The 27,153-nt window shown below is 40.5% G+C and overlaps 2 protein-coding genes across 4 annotated transcripts in view; both read left to right on the forward strand.

Annotated features, from left to right (window-relative positions):
* The window catches only part of LOC128380019 (transcription factor 4-like), a 217,940-nt gene that overhangs the window by 142,274 nt on the left and 48,513 nt on the right, over positions 1-27,153 (forward strand). The gene's annotated exons all lie outside the window — the stretch shown is intronic.
* The window catches only part of pum3 (pumilio RNA-binding family member 3), a 260,316-nt gene continuing 250,293 nt past the window's right edge, over positions 17,131-27,153 (forward strand). Inside the window, exon 1 of the mRNA XM_053339684.1 lies at positions 17,131-17,137. The gene's annotated coding sequence lies outside the window, so the exon portion shown is untranslated. The remainder of the gene's footprint in view (positions 17,138-27,153) is intronic.

Here is a 27,153-nt window from a genome sequence, read left to right on the forward strand (position 1 = left end):
TATCATTTGATATTATACAAACACTGAGCATGTTTAAATTTGGGATGAAGGGTCACTGTGGAAGTTGGGTAGCTTGTATCTTCTGATGAATTTATGTCATGATGATGTCCAGCCTTCTTTATAAGCAGTGTTAAACAATGTTTTTTTATGAAAAATATATGAAAAGCTAACATTTAATGCTAATTTAAAAAGCACCTTTTATTATAAGGTGATTTCACTTGGTAATGAACAAATATACAACATGGCTTGGCCCTGTTTGTATGAATGCAGTGAGTATCCATCACAGGATAATACATTAATGCACTCAAGATAAAATAACATTAGAAGATTCCTGTTCTTTCTGCTTTGAGTGGCCACACTTGAAGGCAGCGTGAAAAGGCAGCCCTTTCAGAGATGAGTGCAATGTGGTGAATCATTTGAGGATAACACTGAACACTTTAAGGCTTTTTATGTTGTAAAGTGACAAAAAATAGCTGCGTGAATAATGAAAAACGGAGATTGAAAGAAAAGTTCCTCAAAATGTGACAGTGGAAAGGTGTGGGATAAAGAATTAACAGATGACAGTTTTACAAGTACTTTATAGTAAGTTTTACACAGTTAGCTGTTGGACTAATCTGGCACTTACCAAGTTGGCCAGTTAGTTGTTGACACTACTGTCTGACCTTTACTTTAGAAAAGGATCCGAGGTTTTCTTTCCTCATATGTCTGGTGCTTCAAAAGTTCCTTGTCAATGAAATGACCTCAGCCTGTAGATGTTCACTGAGACACACACACACACACACACACATATGAATGCCTGCTGCAGATGTGAATGTTCCCTTGTGCATTCCTGAGCCCAAATATTTGGCTGCAGTAACAGGCAGCAGAGAGCGGCTCTCTGATTTGCTCCAAGGCCACGATGAATATCACATGTTGTCACACACGCGCGCGCGCGCACACACACACACACACACACACACACACACACACACACACATATATATATATATATATATATATATATATAAGCCCTGTTCTTGTGGTGACAAAACTGCTTTAAGTTGCTGATAATGTGTTAATATTTCTCAGTTGTCCCAGCTCAGCTGCACTAAAATGTGAAACTCAGTACTGCCTTTGTCTTTTTTTTCTTCTCTCCTTCAGTTTCTTTAAAGGAGCAGTCTGTAGGATTTAGTGGCATCTAGCAGTGAAGTTGCAGATTGCAGCCAACCGAATACCCTCCCCCCCCCCCCCCCCTTCCAAGCTACAGTGCAACTTGCGAACATAAAAGGCCCTCTCTAGAACCAGTGTTTGATTTATGGTATACAGATACATGGATAATTCTTAATTTCAGATGATTATACACTCATTAAAACATACTTGATGAAATTGAATGAAAGTCCATTCCAGTAGATGCCCCTAAATTCCATACACTGCTCTTTTAAAGGAAGTGAAATTATGTTAAATATTTATATTTCTGCTCTGATAAACTAGCACAGCTTTATAAATGTTTACAAAATAAAGCTCAGATTACTTATTATGTGCAGGAATAAGTGAAGATGATTGCATTCAAAGACAAATTAAATATGTAATTTTCACAGCAAATATATTGACTTTACACTGCTGCATACATGTTTTGATTTCATTTTTTACATTCTCTTTATCAATACTAAGATGCCAGAGTTTCCTTGAATGCCTCCTGACAGCTAATTCCTCTGTGATCGTTACATGACAAGCTGTCAAACCCTTTTTGCTCAATTTGTGAGAGAAAAAAACAAACTGTGAGATTATTAACAGCATTTATCAATCAGTTGAAGATTTTTATCAGCGTTGTCTACTTTTAATGTTTCTACAGCAGGTTAAGGAGAATTTGAAAGGTTATGAGTGAGCTCCATCAGCAGTCCACTGGCAGTCTGAACTAGACATGTAGGTGTATGTCAGGACTGGAATCACATATTTAAATATATTAAAATATCTAAAACTCAACCGTGTTATATGAGAAATTAGTGATTACATGTAAATCAACTTTAGAACTTAGTGGGAAGGAAAGGAATGAAAAGAAACAGGTAGCAAAGAGAAATATTTATGAAGGGAATGATTGAAATATGACTGACGAAAGAAAGAAAGAAAATATCAATCAAAAACAAGCTTTATTTTATCAACCTTGTTCTAATGAGAGCGCTGGCTTTAAACAAAGCCTACGTCTTAGTGATCTGAATATCAGCCTTGTAACACACACACACACATAAAACACACGCACCCTGTCGTGTGGCTGTAACGCATTCAGGCGCCACGGATTAGCTTCATCTTTAATCATTGTTTTCATTCTGAGCACGCTCTGTGTAAAGTATACCTGAGCACAAAGCGCTGAGCGGGCCTTTTCTTTCAGCAGCAGGTTACACTGAGCGGGAAAAAAGAGAGAGAGGGAGAGAGGGAGACAGTCAGGACCATGAAACTGATCAGGTTTAACTGTTGACGTGGTGAACAGACCACTGAACTAAATTTAAAGGAAGAAAAAAAAGAAAAAGAAAAAAGGCAGCTTTGCCCACATCTGTGTGTCCTTAGGAATGATGTGAAATAGATGAAGTATAACATGTGAAAACAGTCAGTTTACATGTGCCTAACACAGCACAGATATGCGCCAAGAGTAGATAGAAAATGTGGAAGACAAGTGTTCTTTCTGTTCCTGTTTTATCCAGGATGCTTCTGGAGATGACTTGTTTGAATCCCAGCATGCATTTCACATCAACCAGTTCCCCTCTAGACATTTTAAAAAAAGTTAATTTACCTTGTTAAAAATATTTCATTCATTCAAAATCTATTCATAAAATGTGTCATTTGGTCTCATTTAACTGCTAAACACAAGAGGTCTCCAACTTCACTATACACAAAAGTCAATTTACAGTGTTTGTATGCTGGAGGCTTCAATGTTTCCTCATTAAAGTTGTGTAAGTTGCAAACTGGACCATGATTGGCTTTAGATTAAAAGAGGTGTTAAAATCAGAAGTACATCATTCTGCACAGTGAAGCTTAAACATCCAACTAAAGGAATGAGATGAAAAGCACTGTTGTATTTGTGTTCAGTTTATCAATCTTGAAACTCATTGTGGGATCAGCTGCTCAACTCACCAGTTAGATGTCAAGCTCTTGAGAGGACCAGTCAGTCAGCCTCTGCTGCCTTCTCCATCTATCTCTATGAGCAAAATATTCCATTCTCATACACCTGAATTCAACACGTTACAATACCCAAAGAAGCAAGTTCACACTCTGTATCAAGAAAAAACTTCTGTCTCATGAAACCTGTGATGACATCAAGGTTAAATATATCATTGAGAGCAGTCAACAAATGTCTGAACCATGAGTCATGTGAAGACAAATTTCCAAACACGTCATGAAGTTAGTGCTCATATTACACCTGGTGATTCAACCATTCAACCTTACCATGAGAAAAAAATGTCATTTTGTTTTTCAGTTACTGTTAGTAGTGATGGGAATGAGTGTTGTACTGTTGGCCTTGATGGTAATGAGTGTGGTACTGTTGGTAGATGATGGGAATGAGTGTGGTACTGTTGGTAGTGATGGGAATGAGTGTTGTACTACTGTTGGTAGTGATGGGAATGAGTGTGGTACTGTTGGTAGTGATGGGAATGAGTGTTGTACTGTTAGTAGATGATGGGAATGAGTGTTGTACTGTTAGTAGATGATGGGAATGAGTGTTGTACTGTTGGTAGTGATGGGACTGAGAGTTGTACTACTGTTGGTAGTGATGGGAATGAGTGTGGCACCGTTGGTAGTGATGGGAATGAGTGTGGTACTGTTGGTAGTGATAGGAATGAGTGCTGTACTGTTGGTGGTGATGGGAATGAGTGTTGTACTGTTGGTGGTGATGGGAATGAGTGTTGTACTGTTAGTAGATGATGAGAATGAGTGTTGTACTACTGTTGGTAATGGGAATGAGTGTTGTACTGTTAGTAGATGATGGGAATGAGTGTGGTACTGTTGGTAGTGATGGGAATGAGTGTTGTACTACTGTTGGTAGTGATGGGAATGAGTGTGGTACTGTTGGTAGTGATGGGAATGAGTGTTGTACTACTGTTGGTAGTGATGGGAATGAGTGTGGTACTGTTGGTAGATGATGGGAATGAGTGGTACTGTTGGTAGTGATGGGAATGAGTGTTGTACTGTTGGTGGTGATGGGAATGAGTGTGGTACTGTTGGTAGTGATGGGAATGAGTGTTGTACTGTTAGTAGATGATGGGAATGAGTGTTGTACTGTTGGTAGTGATGGGAATGAGTGTTGTACTACTGTTGGTAGTGATGGGAATGAGTGTGGTACTGTTGGTAGTGATGGGAATGAGTGCTGTAGTGTTGGTAGTGATGGGAATGAGTGTGGTACTGTTGGTGGTGATGGGAATGAGTGTTGTACTGTTAGTAGATGATGGGAATGAGTGTTGTACTGTTGGTAGTGATGGGAATGAGTGTTGTACTACTGTTGGTAGTGATGGGAATGAGTGTGGTACTGTTGGTAGTGATGGGAATGAGTGCTGTAGTGTTGGTAGTGATGGGAATGAGTGTGGTACTATTGGTGGTGATAGGAATGAGTGTGGTACTGTTGGTAATGATAGGAATGAGTGGTGATGGTTTGGCACTTCCATATTATGTAGCAAATCAGATATCTGTAAGTTCCTCTGTCCTAAAAAAACAACTTGGCTGTTGATTTGAATTGTCTGAATAAGTCCGTTATTTTAACTCCCATATGAGTCCACTTGAAAGATGTATTTGTTTATTTTCCTACTTCATGCATAACCCCAGTAACTCAATATAAAGAAAAATATCTGTTTTCAAAAGTCTAATAAAGCATAATTGACTTTAAATGCCCTTAAGGTGGTATGATCACGTACGCCCACATTCACCAAGTTCCCCCCTCCTTTATTCACAAACTACAGGAAGTTGCAGTAGGAAGTTTTTCCTTTCTTTTTTTTTTTTTGGTGTTAACCCCCCACCGTAGCGCTTCCCTCCAATTTGTTGAATTTCTCAAAATGTTCCGTTTGTTAGGCTGAAAAGAAAATCACAGAAAAATCACCATAAGGGCTGCTTTGCATTTTTAATTAAGAAACTAACATATTTGCATATTATTGAGTTGCAGATTAAATCATGCATACATAATTAGTGTGCAGCAGCGCTCGTTTCGTTCGCCTCTCTGTCTCTCTCGCTCTCTCTCTCCCTCCCTCTCTCTCTCTCCTCTCTCTCTCTCTCTCACTCACTCACTCACTCTCTCCTCTCTCTGCGCTGTGCTTACTATTTTTTTTCGGCAAGCTGTGGTTCTGATGGATGCCAGACACACACACACACACACACACACACACACACACACAAACACACACACACACACACACACACACACACACACACACACACACACACACACACACACACACACACACACACACACCTTCTTCAGACACTCAAACACTCACATCACAGACACACTTACCCAGCCTCTCCAAACACTTTCTGTGCTCCTCTCTCTCTCTCTCTCTCTCTCTCTCTCTCTCTCTCTCTCTCTCTCTCTCTCTCTGTTCAGTTTGTATTTTGGGGGGAAATTAGCATCTGATTTTCACCGTCAAAATTGAGGCCACATCAGGTTGTTTTTTTTTTCCATCCTGATTACACCGGGGAGAGAAAGAATAATTCTGTCTCTATCCAAACTTATGGAGCTGTCATTACATAAATCTCATATAATGTGATCAGTTTGGACAAGTTTTTAAAAACTGAGGCAGTTTGGAGGAATTTACTGACCATCAATAACTAGCTTAGCTTAGCTTAGCTTATAGCGGCGCATCAGAGGTCTCGTCTTCAGACTGAAACTGCGGGGCTTCATGCACCTTCCAAGTCTGAACAAAACCCTGCTGTTCCCAGAATGCAGCCGTACCAATTTCCAATGTTCGCAAGCCAGCGAAGAAGACACATGTATACAAGACAGCTGTGGAGCTACCAAGGGGGGGAGGTGAAAGGGAGGGGGTAAGTTATTTTTCACCCAGAGGCACATTTTTCTCTTCTTCTGGTAAAGGCTGGCAGCTCCAGGCCCTTACACTAAGCGAACATGTCCTTCCACTAAATGCATGTAGAATAAATGAATATCAATCCTGTGTGAAAAAGTCCTGATGAGACAGCAAACAAGACGAGTTAGCAGAGCAGGAGGAATTATTTTGGGCATCCCCGCTTCCAGAAGTGAAAATTCCATTCATTTTTCCCATGGACAATTTATGGCTCAGATCGGCGTGGTTAAATCGTCAGTACTAAAAATGAAGAACTGCGTTAAAAATATTTGGTTCTTTCATAAAAAGTCAAAGGTACAAACTGTGTAGGTTTTGGGATAATGTAGCGCTCTATATAGTAAATAGGGAGTGATTTCAGACACAGAGTAAGTATGGACTGCTGCAGTATTGTTCATTATACATTACACTTTTCAGCATATAAAGCCATGTGTGCACCTCACACTGAACAAAACATGCAGTAAACATGATGATTATGAGCTGAAATCTTAAGTCATACATTACATCATTACAGTATTACAGTGCATGCATCTTTAATGGACATTATATGAAATAATATGACTGGAAAGAGAAGAGAGAAGCGGTTTTTCTGGCAACAACTAAATAAAAATTAGGTTTTACACCCTTGATGGAGGATTGAGTGGGGTTGAAGTGGTTAAAACTTGTTCAGCAGTTGGATGGAAACACATTGATCTCACCTGTCTCCTACACTCTATCAATCTGCCTCTCAGCACTATACACCTCTGTTTCAAATGAAATCATGTGTGCCTTTATGTTCCTCTGTTTGTGTGTGTGTGTGTGTGTGTGTGTGTGTGTGTGTGTGTGTGTATGCGTGTGAGTGTGTCTGCCTGCTACTGACTCTCAATCCCATCGATAACTTTATTGTTTGTACATTCAGACCTGCAACATAAAAAGACTGAAATCAAAGGCTCACGATAGGAAGTGGCTGTATGAACACAACAAAGTGCAATCCTGTGTGTGTGTATGTGTGTGTGCGTGTGTGTATGTGTGTATTTGTGAGAGACACAGAAGAGAGTGTTCATAGGCCTTCAGGCCAGCATTTGCTCCGTGCGTGTGTGTGTGTGTGTGTGTGTGTGTGTGAGAGAGAGAGCGAGAACAGCACAGAGAAATAAAAGGAGTTATTACAAATGGAAGAAGGAAGGAACAAAAGAAAGAAGGGAAAGAAAGACAGCATAACAAAAAGAGAGGAGAAAACGACCAAACTCAGACGAGCTGAGACAACCGCAGAGACGCGGAGGAAAGGGGGCGAGAGACACCGAGAGAGACACACAAAAGAGCAGAGAGAGAGAGAGAGAGAAAGATTGACAAGTGGGTGTCGTAATGTGAAGGAAAATCCTGTCTGCGTGAAATCAGGATGAAATGTGAGATTATAATTCAAGCGGGGATTAGCTGTCATCTCGCCATCAAAGAAGAGGAGGAGGAGGAGAAGGAGAGAGAGAGAGGAAGAATGGAGTGACAAGGGAGAAAATAGGAAGAAGTGGAAAGGGGGAGGAGATGGGGGATAAAGGGATGAAGTGTGTGTGAGGGGGGGATAGGGGAGAGGAGCTGGAAGTAGGAGGAAGACAAAGATGATAGAGTGTGAGGAAGAAAGGTGGAAGAGAGGAGGGGTGGAAGTGAAAGGAAGGAAGGAAAGAAAGAAGGAAGACACGTCACATGTCCTCAGACCTCTGTGTTGTATTCTCAGATGTATTATTTAGAGGACATGCACTAAAAAGACTTTTAAGGTAGTGTGGTGGTTGTGACTAGTTCAAGCTTAGACACACAGTGGCTGTAACCAGTCCACCTTAAATAATGAAGAGGTTAAAACTCAGGGGTCTATGTGCTTGGAATAGACTGGACTACCTTAAAGTCAAAGGTCATTTTGAGTTTTGACTTCTAAAACTGAAAAGAACTCCTCTCCTCCTCCATTCTCTCTCTCCTCTCTTTATTCTTTCTTTCCCTTTTTTACTCTGCCTCCTCTGTCCTCTTTCCTCTTCTCTCCAATCTTCCATTCTTTTTTCTGGTTCTTACTTTTTCCTCCATTTCCTGTCTTCAATGCCCTCCTCCCTCCGTTCTTCATCTCCTATCCTTTTTTCCTCCCTCCTTTTCTACCTTAGTACCTCCTCCCTCCCTTTTTCCCATCACCTCTCCTTTCCTCTCTTCTTTACTCCTCTGCTCTCATCCTTTTCTTTCCCTTTCTTGTTCCCTCCTTCACTTTTCTCTTTTGCACTCATTCCTAATTTTTCCTTTTCTCTGCTCCCTCTTTTTTTCCTACCTCCTCCCTCCATTCTCTCCCCTCTCATCTCACCTCCTTTCTACCTTATCCCCTCTCCTTTCTCCCCCCCCCCACACTATCTCTCTAAACCTCTCCTTTTCTTTTCTTCTTTCTTCACCTCCTCTGCAGGTTTGTTGACCAAAGCGAGGGTCAGGCAAAATTAAAAACGCTGTCTCTGCTTTTTTTTTCTCCAAACGGGTCACTCTTTTTTTTTGGGTTCTATATTTCCTCCTCCTCCCCTGTCTCCTTGCACTTCACCTCCCCCCCATCTCTCACTCTCTCTCACTCCCTCCATCCCTCCATCTCTCCCTTCATTTCCCATGCAGTCTGGTTGGGTACAATGCTGGGAGCCAGCCAGCGCTGCAGACAGATGGTCCACTTATTAGATGTGCATCAGCCCTCCCTCCCCTTCCTGCAGCTCGCTTTTTAATCAAATTAAAGCCGAAAGAAGAGGAGAGAGAGAGAGAGAGGGAGAGAGAGTGATAGAGAGCGAGAGGGGTTTGGGAGGTCTGCTCGCTTGTTTTGGAGTCTATTATTTGTTTGAATAGGATGAATGATGACGATGTTAATATGAAATTTGGAAGAGCGAAAGACTGTCTGTCTGTTCTGGTGACTCTCTCTCTTCCTCTCTCTCTCTCTCTCCCTCTGTTTTTCACTCTGTTTTTACGTCTTTCTAAAGGGGCATGCCACCAATTTTGCGAGCATCAGCGTACTTGTCAGGGGTCGGGGTAGCACCACTCTCCCTATTAAAACAGTCGTTTATTGTCAGCTGTGGCTCTTTGGGAGAATAACCTGGGTGATGTCATAGTGATGTCATGGTGATGTCATGAGGGTTGTCTCAACCTGAGCCTCATACTTGGGAGACTAGACTATAACTATAAAGCCTTCAGAGTTTGAAAGACGTGGGTATTTAAGGAGGAGGGTCCAATTAAACTCTCTGTTAAACTCTGTTGAGCTGCATTATGGGAAATGCAGGCTTTATTTTTGGAGCTGAAAGTCATATTTGACTACATTTTGACCACTTTTTTTATCAGTTGCTTGTGACTACCCTATTCTATAAATATACAAAGAATCTGCACATTATTAGAAAGTATGTACACCTAAATTAAACTGTGAAGGATAGGATCCAGCATGTTAGATCTTTATTTTTAAAGAGAATATTCCTTTAATCTCCTCCATAAATGTTCAAGCTTTATTGAATGAATCTCAACCCCAAAAATATCCCAGTCCTTCTCAGCAGGTGTTGTTTTTGCATCCTATCAGAGGCTGGCTGTAAATGTGGGCAGTGAGTATTTCTGGATGTGTCTGTCAATCAGACTTTACAATAGAGGCTCAGCGGTTATTGTTAAGTTTACCGTTTCATTTTCACAAAGCCATCTGACCGGTCTGAATGAAACTTTGTGATCATGTTACAAATAAACAGGCGAACAGCTCCTCACACACCATGTTTGTTTTAACAATTATATTTAGATAAAAGGCTCGCATTACACAATCAGAGCCAGATGTTCATAAGTAACAATGTGTGCCAGGGAACAAAATTCCAGCGCTCATGTAGACTATTTCAGGAGACCGTGGCGCCATCTGTGGGCCGATTTGTAACTGAGGTGAAACTTTTTTTATTTCCCATACAGTGAATTACTTTAAACATTCTTGTGAAAGCTCATCACGGTTGAGTCGACAGCTACGCGCCGCCTCTCTCTGCTTCTGATAACCTTCATTTTGCACATCCACATCTGCTTCAACTTTGCTCCAATCTCGGTGTCAACGAGGCAAAAAATGTGAAATCTCCAACGAAAGACAAAAAAAAAAAGAAAAAAAAGAAAAGGTTTTAATAGTGAACTTTATAACAAATCCAATATGGTGATTGGCGGCTGACAGCAGTGTCTCCTGAGCCTCTTGTCAGTCAGACATTTGGTTTATGAGTTCAACTTTGATCAGATAAAGTGCCACCATCTGATGCTTGCTAATAGCATGTCACCATAGCAACCTGAGTACAGTCGCTGTGGGATTTAGAGCAGAGAAAAGTCAAAGTAGAGTGAAAATATTTCTTATATAAATCTATTTTTAAGTAGTTTAGAAGATATCTGTATTTTAAGGATTTTAGTACATCCGATACAGGAATTTAATTTGATTTTTCATCATGTAGGGAGAAAAATATCTCTTACTCTTAACATCAGAGAATTTAACTCAACGTGCAGAGTGCAGAGGAAATTAAATTCACACACCAAATATATTATATTACTTTATGAATTACATCACAGACTTCCTCAAAGAAGCAAAGCGGAGTGGAAGAAAATCAGAAAAAATGAGATAAATTGAAATGAACTTGAACTGATTTAAATATATATATTTATTCGGTAGATCTACATCATATTGGTCCTTATGCAACCTATTCTGTTTGTGTGTGTTTTCTACATAAAAAATTATAACCGTAAAATAAACAATTTATTTTATACAATGTCATTTAAAGTGTTTTTTCTTTTTCTTACACACTTTTTAAATGTGTAAGATTTAAGCTTAATTATTATGAAGGCAGGCAGGAATCAATGTGTGAATACATAATCTGAGGTGTAAATATGAATCCTGTCTATTCTTATAGTTCTATTTATATCCTGTTCTTATGTACTACCTTACAGGAAGTTGCACCTTAGATCTCACAATTAAGATATTCTATTTTGTTCTATAAAACTTTAAAATCCTGTCCAATTTTAATAGACAGCTGTAAACATCTTTTCATTTGCAAATTCCCCTAAAACCTCACTGTCTTCTCTGTGCTGTCACCAGCTGCTCCAATATTTTTTTGGGGGGAGGAGAAAAAAAAAGGGAAAAAAATGAAGAAGCTTCTGACCGAGGAGACCGCTGGTGACCAAAATTCTGGTCAAGAAGTATTTGGGATGTGTTTAATGTGAGTGCAAGATGGAGAGAGAGCGAGAGAGAGAGAGAGAGAGAGAGAGAGAGAGAGAGAGAGAGAGAGAGAGAGAGAGAGAGAAGAGGGGGAGATAGCTAGAGGAAAGCAGAGGATAAGGGGTGAGAAAACAAGGGAGAGAGGGGGAGAAGAAAAAAAGGAGGAGAGGAGGAGAGTGTGTGTATAGAAAGAAGCGATGGAAAAAGTGAACAGTCGGCTCAGTTCAAAGGCAGGCGGCGAACTGCGGCTCCGCGCGAGCAGAGAGGAGAGGAGAGGGAGGGAGGGAGGGATGGAGGGATGGCTTCCAGGTTTACTGTGGAAAGTTGAAAGAGTGGCGGCGACCGTGCGCGTGCGTGATTGTGTGTGTGTGTTTAGCTATACGTCCCTCTCGCTCCGTGTGTGTGTGTGACAGAGAGAGAGAGAGAGAGAGAGAAAGAGAGAGAGAGAGAGAGAAGGGGAGGGGCTCGTCTCGTTCTCTCTCTCTCTCTCTCTCCCTCTCTCTCTCTGCCTACTTTGCATATTCCGCGTGCCTCGGCTCGGCCATATGGGAAAATGCAACTGAAGGAATTGTCGGCTGGGAAAAAAACACGCAGGCAGGGACACGCGAGTGGAGCCGCGAGAGTTTGACACCATAACAAACCGAGAAAAAGTTCAAACAGCAAAAAGGAGCAAAAAGAAGAAAGGGTGGAGAAGAAGAAGGAAAGTCAAGAGGCGGGGGGAGTGTTAAAACAAAACAAAAAACACACACAAAAAAAGACAGACAGAGAGAGAGAGAGAGAGAAAGAGAGAGAGTGAAAGGACACACGGAGAGAGAAAGGGAGAGTTTTCTTCTTTCTGCGGAGGAGAGGAACGATGTATTGTGCGTACACCATCCCCGGGATGACAGGCAGCTCACTCATGTACTACTACAACGGCAAAGCGGTAAGACACACTCTTCCATCTATTCTACCCTTTCTTTTTTCTTTTTTTCCCCTTCTTCTTCTCCGAGAGCGTTTGGGAGTCAGACAGAGAAATGGTGAGAGAGAGATAGAAAGAGAGCGAGAGAGAGAGAGAGGGCGAGTCAAAGTGCGCTCTTCTTCTCTTTTTGAGGGTCGTGTTTGGGGGGGTTATTTTTGGAAAAGCAGTCCTTAATCGAGAGAAAGTAAAGCGTGTGTGTGTATATTTGTATGCGCGCGTGTGTGTGTGAGTGATGGAGAGCGAGAGAGAGAGGGCGCGCGCGTGTGTGTTTGTGTGTGCGGAGCGGGAAAAGTGACAGTTGCTGCTGTAGCGTGTTGAGAGACTTGCGAGGTTAGGATGTGTGTGTGTTTATTCCGTACTTGCGTGTGTGCGTGTGTGAGTGTGTGTGTACATGACAATATAATTTTTTTGCCATATATATACTATTTTTGTTTCCCGGTTTATGGGGGGTTTTGGGCATTCGACGTTTCCACATTCAATTCGAAATAATCCGCCACACAGTTTTATTTCCTTTCTCTCATATGATCTAAAGGGACGTAAACGCATCAGTGTGTGTGTGTGTGTGTGTGTGTGTGTGTGTTGTTCTCAGGCGGAATGACACACCTGTGGTTTTTGGGTTTGTTCAGTTGTGTGTGTGTGTGTGTGTGTGTGTGTGTGTGTGTGTGTGTGTGTGTGTGTGTATCATTCAGGGACTTGTAGCTTGTGATATTTTCCAGTATGCCCCAGTAACTGCTTAAAATGTAGATTTTTCTAACACACACTGGCCTCAAATTGTATTAATTTCTCATTCAAGTATTTAATATTACAATAACCTTGAAAATAGATTCATGGCAAAGCTGGAAATAAGCTGGTGTAGAGTTGTATCAAATATTAATATTAGTGATATATATTTTTTTCAGTCTCTTGTGATGCCATTAAAATAATATAAATGTAGATGTGAAGACATAGTCCATCGCTTAAAAATTATGAATTAGTTTTGTGATGTCTTTTTTTTTTTTAAATGATCAACCTTTCTATGGATGTATAAAGAAAAATGACATCTGAGGAAGTCATCCAAGCAAGTATGAAGCTGTCTGACCTCCTGTGAACCTGTCTGTCTGTCTGTCTGTCTCTGTGTGTGTGTGTGTGTGTCTCCCACTAACCCACACCTGTAAAACCCCAGGGCCAAGTGATTTAGAGAGAGAGACAGCGGGGGATGAAGTGAAGGCTTAGAAATGAGAAACAGGGTATAAAGCGAAAAAAAAAGAGAGAGGGGGGGTGAATGAATTTCACAGGTTTCTGGCGTAAAGCAGTGAATGTCTGCACGTCTCGAGGTGTAAATGAAGACGGAAGGCGGGAATTTCCTACAAGATCCACCTGTCAGTGAACTGTCCGTCCCCTTCTTCTTCTCTTGTCTGCGTTTGTCTCACCTTTTGACTCAAAGTGATGATTTTACATGAGCTGAGGAGATAAAAAAGTGTGAGTGAGGATGAGAAAAAAGGATGACAGAAATAACCATGGGGAAAAAATGAACATTTAAAAAAAAATAATACACAGATTTTGAATGAATAAGTCTGAATTGTAGCTTTAAAGGCCTTCTGAGATGAAGAGATGAAGCAGCTGGAAACATTTGAGCTCAAAAAAAAAAAAAAAAATACAAATAATAAAAACAGCAAGCAGACATTCAAATTCAATTTTTTTTATTTTGTAGAGAAAATGTATGAAAAGATTTGTACAGAAAATATTCTTAAAGGTGCAGTTAATGTAGTTATTACAAGTCAATGACCTTGATTTCTATACAAATCTGATTTCATTTAATTGTCATGCTTTTATTTATATTCAGTAAATCTGTGTGAACATACATCATGTTTATTTTTGTAGACAAATATGTGACTTTTAAAAAATTTTTTCAAAACGTTTACAAGCTTATAATGAGTAGTTTCCGGTGTTCAGAGTGAGAACAGTGATGTGGGCTCAGATGGTTTTTTGGATGTGATGTGACCTGTGCAGCCGTAAACAGAGCCTCTGTTGTTTGCATGTTTGCTGCAGACCCTCACCAACAGTCTCCCTCTGTCTGCTCGGTGGCTGCCGGGGGTCTCCGGCCTCCGCTCGCCCGACGGACGCTTCGGCCCCCGCGTTGTTGGCCATCGGCTTCCGGAAAGCCTTATGCTTTTTGTGCCCGCTCTCTCCCCGTAGTTCAGAGCCCTCTTTGTATCTCGCCCGGAGCCCAAGCTCTCCAGTTCAGCGCTGCCACGGGGGCTCGGCGTGGCACCGCTTTGTTTGGCGGCTGGCTGCTGGATGGCACATTGTGCCGACGGTCTTGATCCGGTGCCAAGCTCCTTTCTATCTTCACTTTACCCCCCTGTCTCACTCTGTCTGTCTGTGTCACAGCTTGTTTACACTCGCCGTCCGCTGGCAGAAAACAGAAAACACACCAATAAGAAGACAAAAAAACAACCAAACGCTGTAATAAAGTCATGTTGTTTGTCTTCTAGTGTCCTGTTGTTCTGCCTGTCTGGGGTTGGAGGTGTTTCGGTGATACTGCTGTTGTCTGAGAGTAGATTCAGGCCAGTCGGTGTGTTATGGAGGCAGGAAAGTGGAGCGAGGGGGGAAACTGGGGCAGAGTGGTCGGGGAGGGTTTTCTTTTTTAAGAGAAGAGACAGAAACACTCGGACTGATCTGCTGCTGCAGCAGCGAGCGAGCCGCGGCCCCGGAGAGACCAAACACTGAGGAGGCTGAATCGGGGCTTTGGTTTTTGGGGAGAGTGTGTGGAGGGGGAATGGGGGGAGGGAGAAGAGGAGGAGGGCGAGGGCCGAGGCCTGAGCTTCGGTTAGCGGCTGTCGGCTCACTAACTTAAGCTCCGGCGGCTTAATGAGGCAGCAGAAAGCTCGGCTAAAACAAAAGGCCTCATTTAAAGCCGGCCCGGCCAGCCGGCTATTGTTATGCTAACGCAGCATTTGAATATTCAGTAAGTTTTAATTAGGAGAGTCCTGAAGCTGCCTGCCAAAATCCTGCAGTCCCCTCTCAATGTGCAGCTACAGGAAACACATTTTAAACACTTCACACTGATGATGCTGTTTGCCTGCTATTCATTTTTACATTGGCTGTTTTTCTGATACAAACAACAGTCATCATGTGACAAGAATGAATTCATTCCTTTATTGAATTTATAGTTTATTTTTATTCCAATTAGAGATAAAATAATGTTTTTATTTCAATTTCATGTCAAATGAAAATATTCACATTAACTTTCAAGTGGATTTACTGTTTCATTAACAGCTCAAAATTGCACATTTACAATTTCATTAGAAAAAATATATATATATTTTTTAAATTCATATTTTCATCCTGTCATTGTGAAATAGCGAGCAGCTGTAATTTAAATCCACAGCACATGGTGAGGAGGTCAAAGATCAAGGCCAATCTGTCCTGCTAAAATCACTGTTTAATGAGAGTTGATATAATAATTCACGTTTTTACAAATTGGATGTTTTATAAATAAGAGTTAAATCTAACAGCGTCATATAAAATAAAAAAACACAATATGATGACAATGTTCATGTCAACCTCTAAATAATACATGTAAGTACAACAAATAAATAAGATTACAATATTTGTTGTTTTTAAAGAATCTGCTCAACTCATTAATATTTGAAAATCATAGCTGGTAAAAATATTAAAATAATAGAAGCTTTAAACACGTGAAGCAACAAATATATGAACATGTTTTTGTGTATTGATGCTGTTATTTCATGCTGTGTGTGTGTGTGTGTGTGTGTGTGTGTGTGTGTGTGTGTGTGTGTGATTTTTTTCTACATCTTTTTACATATGAGCATAAAATGAGTGTGTGTCTTTTTCACGTATTCATGTGCAGATTGAACAGCAGCAAATGTGTGTGTGTGTGTGTGTGTGTGATGTTGAAGCCAGTGTGTGTGGACATCCTGTGTGCTCAGTAGGCTGGAATTAGAGCACAGCGTGTTATGCAATTATAACTTTATAAATAGACGCATTGTGTGCGTTTGTGCGTGTGTGTGTGTGTGTGTGTGTGTGTGTGTGTGTGTGTGCAGGCCTCTATCTCCATCTGCTTCTGTTGTTCTGTTTGAACAACTCAAAAAATCAAATTTTATAGTTGGTGTTTGTGTCATTTTTAAAATGTGTGTGTTCACGTGTGCAAGCATTGTGATTTTTGTTAAGGAGTGTGTGTGTGTGTGTGTGTGTGTGTGTGTGTGTGAGTGTGTGTTTCTTATCTACATATTTGTGTTCCCAATTTTTGAGAAATGCTGAAAACGTGTGTGTGTGTCTTTGATGAGTGTGTGTTTGTGGTTTATGACGCAGGTTCTTTCAGTTTCTGATGATTGCATTAAAAACAAGCTTGTGTGTGTTTCAGTTAGTACATTTTAAATAAAATCATATTCTCAAGTGTGTGTGTGTGTGTGTGTGTGTGTGTGTTGGTGTTTGGACTACTGTCATACTTTCTATATGAGCATAAATTCAGTGATGCTTGACCATGTGTGTGGGTTTGTGTGTGTGTTCAGTTATTTTCTTTTCTCTTTAAGGTTTCAGGCCAGGGTTTAGGGTGTTTGTGCATGTGTGTGTCTGTGTGTGTGTGTGTGTGTGTGTGTGTGTGTGTTTGTGTGTTCATGATGTCCGGCTGGTCAGATACTGACACTGTTCAAGCTTAAAATTTAATCCTTCTGCCTCAGATTATCTGACACTGATGCTGCTGATACACACACACACACACACACACACACACACACACACACACACACACACACACACACACTGCCGCCTTCACACACTAAAATGATGTTTTCCGTTTTTTCAAGTAAACAGGAAGTTGTAAAAAAACAGTGTACAGTGTGCAGCGATGCGTTTGCTGACCGTCTTCAGGATGTGGAAGTTGTCCTCAGTACTGCTGCTTGTTAAAAGTGTTCTTTCTGCCTCCAGTCTAATACATTTCTATATCAGTAACACACATGTACAGCAGTCTGAAGTGCATAGAACAGCATTGATTACTTTTAATTGATCAGTCTATTTATATTCTGATAATAAGTCATTGATTTAATGTAATACTTGAGCTAAAATATCTCTTCTCTTTGGATATTTTTAATGTTCTATCAGCATCTTATCTGACTAAAGAAAGAGTCAAATAAATCCCTGATCACTTTGACATTTTATCAGTCTAATTGTGTCAAATGTGTGATATTATGTTAACCTGATGTGTGTATGTTTAGGTATTGATGTGTCATGTAGATCACACTATGTATCTCTGATTAATTACAATATTCATTCATAGAGAAATGACACTTCTTCTTCTTTCCTCCATGATTTCTTGTATATTTCCTCCCTTCATTACTAATGCAGAGTAAAGGGTCATTAGTGGGTCATTAGCGGCGTGGTAATCGTCACATGTTTTAAATATAAGTGTCAGAGTGGCTGCTGATGAAAAGCTTGACGTGTGCTGGCCGCAGAGTCGGATGTTTTCTTATCTTTTCTCGTAATCTTTGAACAAAGGTGTCAGATTTTACAGGGGCGCATCACAGGTCAGCGTCTCATTCTGCGTTGTATTAAAATGCTGCTGTTACTGGTTATCAGAGAGGTAAAAAAAATAGTTTTATTGTTTTCAAAATTTACGACACTTGAAGTTTATCTGCAGTGAAAAGAAGAAGAAGAAGGGATTGAAGTGAGAGCGAGGCAGCAGGCAGTCTGTATGATGAAAGGCCTGAGCTGCAACATAATCAATATAAGCTGTTTTCTACTGATTCTGCACATGTACTCTATTCTGTATTACAGATGTATCTTCAATAGGAGCATGTCTGCAGGGCCTTAAAATGTACTGCAATTAATTTTATATATTTAAAAAAATCAGTCTGCAGAAGTTATTACATTGTCTTGAATTTGCACTTCTTCTTTTTTATCAGAATTGGATGAGTTTTGCAGCATGATCACAAGTTTTGAGATATATCGGTATCTGTGATTATGCTGTCCGATATGTGCCAATATTTTTAAAGATATATAAAAAGCAGCATATTATGTATATTAGATCCTTTTTCTAAATTCAAGTTTAATATACAAGTTGTTTTTTTTGCTCTATGTGTTTTAATTTATACTGTTTGAGTGCACTGATTTCACTTTGAACAGTAAAGTTAGAGAGTATTATTAAACTGTAAAAGATCATTCACATGTATGATCACAAGCTCCACAATGTCTCAAATCAGCTACATGTATCTAAATTCAGTCTTGCATATCTTTCATAAATTATGAAGTGATTGTGTGTGAATGCAGCTTGTTAAAAAAGACAATAAGCACATGTGCTGTATGACGTTGATAATATTCAGGTTATGTAACAGAAACTTTCAGTCCAGCCTCTGGTCAGTTTTCCTCTCTTTGTCTTTATAAACCCTTGACTTAAAACGCATGAGGTCGCAGCTGCCAAAATGACACATACACACACACACACACACACACACACACACACACACACATAGTCAAATAGTGAGTCATACGTGCATGTGTGTTGTGTATGGGAGGATGGACCGTAGCACAGTAGAATGGCTCGGCATTCTTTGGATAGCTGGGAATTTCCACCCTGAACTGTCCACTGTCTCACTCTGAGTCACAGGTTTGATTCCCGTGTGTGTGTGTGTGTGTGTGTGTGTGTGTGTGTGACTGAGGGCTCGCCAACACCATCGCACCTCTGAACATGAAGGTCAGCTGGCAGACGGGGCAACAGGCAGCAGTAGCAGATGATGGTTCATGTATCTGGTTGGCTGGCTGTACATGCATTGACCATCAGGGCCTCTGGCAGCCATGCTGGCAGTAACCGTGACCTGCTGATTGGCTCTTTGGTCTATACATACATGATCATATGATAACTGATCTAAATTTATTTTTGTCTGCTATGAATGAATTCACTTCTGGATTTTGGTTTATTTTTGATCAATTACAGCATCCAAACGTTCTGACTATGATAAAAACCCTTTCTATGGCAAAACCGAGACTCATGGGTATTGTAGTAATTTACAGAAAGTGTGAAATTACAAGTAGTAGGAAAAACTAACAAGCGAAACTGAGAAGTTTGGAACAGCAGCAATGGTTTTAAAGATCAACAATGCATTGTGTGAGTCCATGAGCTCTGACAAACATTTAGAAATGGAGATTTTTCGAACATTTTCAAACCTGCGTTGTTTACCTCCACGTTTACACGCTGCCATCCTTCTTCTCCGCACATCGCCGCGTCTCTTGGCAAATCGTCTGTAATTCAGCTGAATATTGTGAAACAATTGCAAAGAACATCACATCATAGAACATCATAATAGTACCATTAAATTATCCAAGAGACACATCTTTAAAACACTGATGTTAGCAAATTCACACCAGCTGTGCTGAATTTGCTCACAGCACTGGAATCATACCAGCGCTGATCTGAATGAACACTAAATAAATCAAACTAATACTTTCTATCTGTCACATTAGCTTTTTTTTAGCATACGACTCAACTTGATCAACTTTTGATTAGTTTAATTAGTTATGGTGCAGTGTTTGGTTCCTGATTACAGCAGTGTTCTTAAAATTACATAACCCTTTGTATGGCAAAGGCTGAATCGAGGCACATGGATATTGTAGTATTTGAGAGTGTTGCTATGACATTAGGAAGGCCAACAACAACAGAGAGCATGTAGCTACTGAGAGCTACTGCTGTTGTGTAATTAGGCTTCTGCTGTTGCCTTTAGCTACTGTACAGCACTACATTAGCTACTGTACAGCACTACATTAGCTACTGTACAGCACTACATTAGCTACTGTACAGTACTACGTTAGCTACTGTACGGAACTATATTAGCTACTGTATGGCACTACATTAAATACTGTACAAAACTACATTACTGTATGGCACTATGTTAGCTACTGTAGAGTACTGTTAGCTACTGTACAGCACTAGGTTAGCTGCTGTAGAGTACTGTTAGCTACTGTACAGCACTACATTAAACACTGTACAGCACTACATTAGCTACTGTATGTCACTACATTGGCTACTGTACGGCACTAGTTAGTATTGTACAGCAATACGTTAGCTACTGTACTATACAGTACTACATTACTGTATGACACTACCTAACTGTGCGGCACTACATTAGCCACTGTACAGTACTACGTTAGCCACTGGACAGTACTACGTTAGCTACTATACAGTACTACATTACTGTATGACACTACCTAACTGTACAGTACTGCATTAGCCACTGTACAGTACTACGTTAGCCACTGTACAGTACAACGTTAGCTACTAAGTTAATATTATTTGATAGTTGTTAACACGCAATATTTTGACATTAGATACAAATAAGCTTCCTATCTTTATATAAGCTAAAGTGCAGCTCATTATACTTTTAATATTTGAAGAAGTAACTAGGGATTTATTCAGTTCTTTGTTTTAGCTTTCTTCATTCAGTTTCAATTTCATGAAACATAACAGAACCCCAGCTAGGATTTAATGTGCTGTACTGTTGTAATATACTGTCTGTACTGCATTATCACTTAGCTTCTCGTTTCTTTGTGCCCTGTTTGTCATCCTCCACGGCTCCTCTGTGATCAGCAGCTATCTCTGCTGACGCTGCTGCTGCTGCTCAGAGTTTCACTCCGGTTACTGTTAGCTGGAAACATTGGTAATTTTCAATGGCTGATTTTCTGTTTTACGTGTGTGTGTGTGTCTGTGTGTGTGTGTGTGTGTGTGTGCGTGTGCTAAAGCCTATTCTCATATATGTACTAAGCACAAGCTTCACTGCAGAAAGGCAAGCTTAAGTAAGTTAACATATTTGGCAAGAGAATAAAGCAAAGCTGTGTGTGTGTGTGTGTGTGTGTGTGTGTGTTAAACACCACTCTAAAGCATGGCTGACACACTTGTTCACAGTATAGAGCCCCTCCGCACACACACACACACACATAAAACCCACCCAGTCTTCATTATCAAAGTGGAAAATGGGGCGGTTGTCGTTTTGTTAAGCGTGTGTGTGTGTGTGTGTGTGTGTGTGAGTGTGAGTGTGTGTTTAGTGGGTCAGTCATGCTGTGGTGAGCTGTTAGGGAGGCTGTATGGACTTGCTGATAAACACTGGACAGCTGTCACACTTTAAACAACAAGACAACAATAAGAGTGTAAAACACCACTGAACGGCTTTGCTGCTTTTACATTGCTCGTCCTGCAAACGCTGCCTTCAGGTGCACTCCTGTTTTATAGGACGAATCACAATGCACCGATATGGCATAGATGGAGATTTTCTGATCGCTGACATTTCTAGGGTTGCGGTGTAAACTTTTCTTTGCAAATCCTGCTTCTTATGTACAAAAGCCTGAACTTGTAAAAGGAGGTTTACATGGTTAAAGTACTTGTAGCTTTAAAGGAGCTGAGCATTACTGAACAAACGTGTATTTTATAACCTTCTCTCAACTTGGCCTCTCTTTAAAAAGATCCTCACAGTGATTAAATCAAACTCTGATATCTGCAGATGCTTTTCTGTTGGAGAGTTTCAGTTCCCTTCAATATGTCGGTTACAAATGAGCTGCTTAAGACATCATGTTGGGTTTTTTATTTTTGAATATTGGGACAGTTGCATCTGTCTAGAATAGACTATTTTACCACACCATCACACACACACACACACACACACACACACACACACACACACACAGAGTGGGGCATTGTGGTGACCGTCAGTGTGCCACACTGAGAGGACGGTTGGTTTGATGCCCATTTTGTCCCGCGCTGCCTCTGCCAGGCTGCATGCAAATAGGTCACAGACACACACACACGCACACACACACACAATAACAGTGTTTGCAGCTCCACGTCCCCTGCTGTCACTGTGTAAACGCACAGCTCTGCAACCCCCTGAGCAAAAAAAAGAAAACTATCAATAAAGCTAAATAAAAACGTCTATTTATAAAAATTTTTTTAAAAACGTTTAAAATAAAGAAGAAGAAGAAGAGGTTGTACATGTGATGGAACATCTGGTCGACACGGAGCTGTTTTCACTCTCCATCCATTTAGATTTGTTTTATGCTGCTGTTTGTACTCAAATGCAACGCCGGCCAACAGCATCACTGCTTTCTCTCTCTCTCTCACACACACACACACACACACACACACATACACACATCCATCAGCAGCCATGGTGATAGATGTAACCAAGCTTCCATATGGACCTCGTTTTCAAAAAAGGGGTTATACCTGGTCGTAGAAAGTAAGAAAGAAAGACAAAGAAAGAAAGAAAGAGAGTGAAAGAAGAATGAGTCAAAGACAACAAAGAGAAATAAAGGACGACATAAAGAAAGAACAAACAGAAAAGAATCCTGCAGCTCCGGAGTTCTGGAGTAATCAGCTCTTTGATCTGGCTCCTTTATTATTCCAGTGTGGGCCAAATAATGCAGTCCTGATTGTGTTGCTGGCAACCGGCGAGCTTCCATATGTTGGCTATTAGAGGCTCTTACCGGCTGCGTCTCTACGCTGCTGCTGAAAACCACTTCTTCTGTGGTGCTTTTTTGAAAGGGGGGTTCAGGTTGAGAGGAGGGAAATATCGGAATGAATTGATCTCATCACTTACTGTTAGAGAGAAAATTGAGCAATGCACTGAAATGATGATTTTAAAAGACTGATTCAATACAAATAAATGTGCTAGAGCTGATTAAACTGACTAAACTGACTCCGCCCAGTTTGATGATGTCATAAGGAAGACTTTGGGGTAGTCTGACCGTAACAAGCAACCGTAGGAAGCAAACTTGACCTCTCTATAGTGTTAGAAATCTCAAACACTCCACATTTCTATTTTTGAATGTGTTTAAAAGGTGGAGAAAGGTTGTAAAACAGAGTTCCAAAACTTTTTACATTAAAGGAATTGGTTGCTATAGTCCCACCATAGATACCTACATTACTTTGGTATGCCAAAAGAATATAATATAATTGTGTTACTAAGCATGAGATCATTTAGCATTTCATCAACCTGCTAAATGTTCTCTTCACTATCAACTGTCTCCTCCATCATCACAAACACAAGAAGCCCAATCGGACCAATCACAGCTCTTTATGACAGTGATGTCATAGCAGCTGCAGCAGCTGCACTGACGTTTATTTGCATTTTTTTAAGGAATCACATCATAAATCATCTTCTAGTGATGAGCCTGAGGATGTAATCTATTACTTCATCTTGTAGTTTTACCCAATGGGATGTCTTAACAGTTAGACAGTCTATTGATCTTTTAGAGGAAATTGATTGATAAGTTGATTTAATTATTTTATACACTCTGATTTTTCCAATGGCTGGATGTCAAATAAATATAATGTACCAATCATACTCCTACTCCCAAGAGGATAAACCCTTTAGATTTTATTAACATCTGGAGCTTCTCTCTAGCACCACCTGCAGGACAGACTTCACAAGAAAAAAGTAGAAAGTTTTCAGTCCCAGTGGAAACAGGACTGGAGCTCACAAGTGAGTCAGTCCACACAGGAGGCCGCTACTCTAATCCTTATTAACATTTTTATGGATCACCAGTCTGAACGCAATCAGAATCAGATGTTGAGAGGAACCGTCCGCTCCGTTTGAACCCGTTAAGGTGCGCTTGATTTAAGCTGTCAGGCTCTTGGAACGGCCTCTGAAAGCCATAACATCTCTGGAGAAATTAGAGCAACCGGGGCTCTCCGCATCCTCTGGCTTCTATTTAGTGATTTATCATCAGCCCCCTTTTTTCTCTTTCTTTCTTTCTCTTTTCTCCCCCAAATAGTTTCAACTTGGGTTTCGGACCCCCTTTTTTTTCTTCTAAAACTGAAGCTGAATCAAACAGAAGTAAAGTGGTTTGATTGTGACGAAGCTTTGCAGTAAAAATGTAGACGAGATGATGTAAACAAGTTGACTGAGGTCTCTGTTTGCATTTTTAATCCCATCCTGCAAAATGAAACATTTAAATTCTCTTGTTTTTAATTAGATTTTTAAAGTCGTACGTTTCACAGGTTATTCCCGGAGTCACGCCAAAGTAAATCTCAAGGTGGAGAAGAAAGATTGATTTAGCTCAAACTTCCTGTCATGCTTCATTTGTCTGGATTTGTTGAGCTTCTCCTCAAATATATTAAAAAAGAACTTTTCTTTTTAACTTAAATCCATGTGACAGTCGGCACAGGGGAGTCTCGCTGTAGGACACGACTTTTCTTGTTTCCTCTTGCTCGTCTGCAGTCGGTGGGGGTCGCGGGGGGTCGGGGGGGTTAACACGGGTCGCCATCTGCACCTCAGTCCTCAAGTTTATTCAAACTTTCCGCTCTGTCAGTGCCATCAAAAGAAAAATACCTTCTGAGATGATTCTACAACAGTTGGTTATGAGCTGATCTGCTGATGTAACACTAATGGCTGCACAGTCTCTCCCAACATGAAGAGGTCAAAGGGTTAAAATCCCCCCTCCTCCTCCTCCTCATCATCCTCCTCCTCCTCCTCCCCCCTTCAATCGCAAGCCAAAAATGACGAAGATGAAGGATTAAGTGTGTTAATGTATGTCGGTGTGTTTATGGCTTTAGTGCTCTCTCTCTCTCTCTCTCTCTCTCTCTCTCTCTCTCTCTCTCTCTCTCTCTCTCTCTCTCTCTCTCTCCCTCTCTATCTGCTTTTACTGTAAAATAATAATAAAGAAAGAAAGGAGGGAGGGAAAAAAACAGGTGTATTATAGAGAAGTGAAAGCACGCTCTGACCCTGAGCCGGACGATTAAAAAACTGGAAATGGCTCTGACCCTTTAAGTCAAGGCTAGGAGTTTAAAAGGCTTTAAGAGGCTGCCTGTAAAATGTAAATGTACATGAATGGAAGTAAATAACTGAAGCACAAAGGAGAGTAGGACTAAATCACAGCTGTTTAACTGTTTATTGTGTTTTTAAAAAAAAGCTGAGATCATTCATAAAAACACTTTAAGGTCAGTCTCATGTGTTATCATAGCTCTATAACTATTGTAAGTATACATTTTAGGGCTGCAGCTATTGATCATTTCCATTTTGGGTTATTTTCTGCATCAGTTAATTGGTTTTATTATCTATAGTATAAAATGTCAGAAAACGTTGAAAACTGTTTCCCAGTGCCCAACATGACATAGAAAATATTCACATTTTTATCCTTTTATTTTCTTAAAAATGACTCAAAATGATTCAATATATTACTAAAATAGTTGGAGATGAATTAGTGTGACACGTGTAGTGTAGTGTAAAGTCTTTCTGATATTGGTTCTGATCAATAGTAAAGTAGCTGATGTATTAATGGACTAATAGTTGCAGCTCTACATTAAAGTATATATATATATATATATATATGTATATATATATATATATTCCTATCAATGTAACATACTGAACTGATATGATTACACCGGCACTACATGTGACTGCTGACTCATGCTTTATGTGAACAGCTCAGTGAATAGTCACATGACTGAAGCTCTGATTGAGTTCATGTGCAGCTGAAAGAAAACAATGAAGCAAATAAGAAAATAGCTTTTATATTGATTTTAGCTTTAAATGAGCAAAGGATTCTATTGGCTGAAAGTTTGACAAACGGTTTGTATTTGTTGTCACATGTTCATTTGTGTGTGTACTCTGATTGGATCCCGAATCGGCGAACATGTGACTTTCTGCTCGTCATTCTCTTCCAGTGGCAGCCATCTTAGTGTTTCGGGGGGTTTAATTTGTGATTTGGGTTATTTTGGGATGCGTTGCCATATCACGCACCGAACCACGACCTCGCGCCCGTCACCAGCTTGCATCGCCGTGGCAACCGTGGAATCACTATGACCCAGCATCGGCGGTGAGTAGCGGGCTCGCTGCTCCCGACTCTCCCCCGTCTGCACCCTCCTCAATAATTAACACGGCCACGGCAGCCATCTTAGCTTTTGGCTGGGTTTCGGTGCCTGCCGGCGCATTGCCTCGGCAACGAGGTCCCGGCGACCCGTCGCCCCGGCGACACTGGCCGCTTTCGCTGCAACATCCAGCCATCTTTTAGAGGGGCGGTGGAGAAACAAACACATTTCAATCTCTTTAAACATCACCTTATAAAAGCTCTTTTCACTTCACTTTTCAGCAGTAGAATCTCATTCACAGCAGCTCAGCCCCGTCGGACGTCCTGAGTGATTCCTAGGTGACGCACACATGTTCAGCTCATAACCTCCCTGACTGCGTGTGACATCACTTTTAATTTATTTACAACTGTGATGATTTATTTATGAAGAGTTATTGAGGAGAGCAGGTTGAACGTCACAAAGACACCAACAAAGAAGAAGTGCATGAAAAATCAAACACACAATAAAAATCAAACACAGAAATGCAACCAGTAAATGAACCTGAAGCACAGAAAGAAATCCAAACAGTGAACGTAGAAGCCATCTTTAGTACATCAGATACATAGAAAGCACAGGATAAAGTGATTAAATGAATAAAAGAATATTATAAGAAGCAGAGAGAGAAGAGATGACATCATCGTCTCTCTTATTTCTCATCACAAGCTTTAAGAAAACATCTTCAAACAGGAAGTGACTCCATAAATATTCAGTCAACTTAGCTGTACTAACTAGAAACTGGAGAATGACTGACTGATTCAGAGTCTTACACACACACACACACACACACACACACACACACAGCCTCCTACACACTTGTTCTCACCCTGACAGCTTGGCTGCCGCAGAGAGCAGAGGTCTCATTGGCTGTGTGCCCTGCAACGGGCGTTTTGATTGGTTGTCGGGCCGGCTGCCACCATGCCAGCTGAGAGAACACGTTTGTATATGTGTGTGTGTGTGTGTGTTTGTGTGCGTGATGAGTGTGTTTGTCATGGTGACAGCAAACAACCAATCAGAATGCAGGTTTCTTCTCTTTGTCCTCCCTCTCTTTAAGTTTCTCTCTTTTTTTCTCTTCTTTAATCCTTTTTTTTTCATCTTCTTTTCACATGATCATCACCATCCCGAATTTATTCACCTTTACAGTAATAAACAA

Source organism: Scomber japonicus, chromosome 19 (genome assembly GCF_027409825.1).
Source record: "Scomber japonicus isolate fScoJap1 chromosome 19, fScoJap1.pri, whole genome shotgun sequence".
Taxonomy (NCBI): Eukaryota; Metazoa; Chordata; class Actinopteri; order Scombriformes; family Scombridae; genus Scomber; species Scomber japonicus.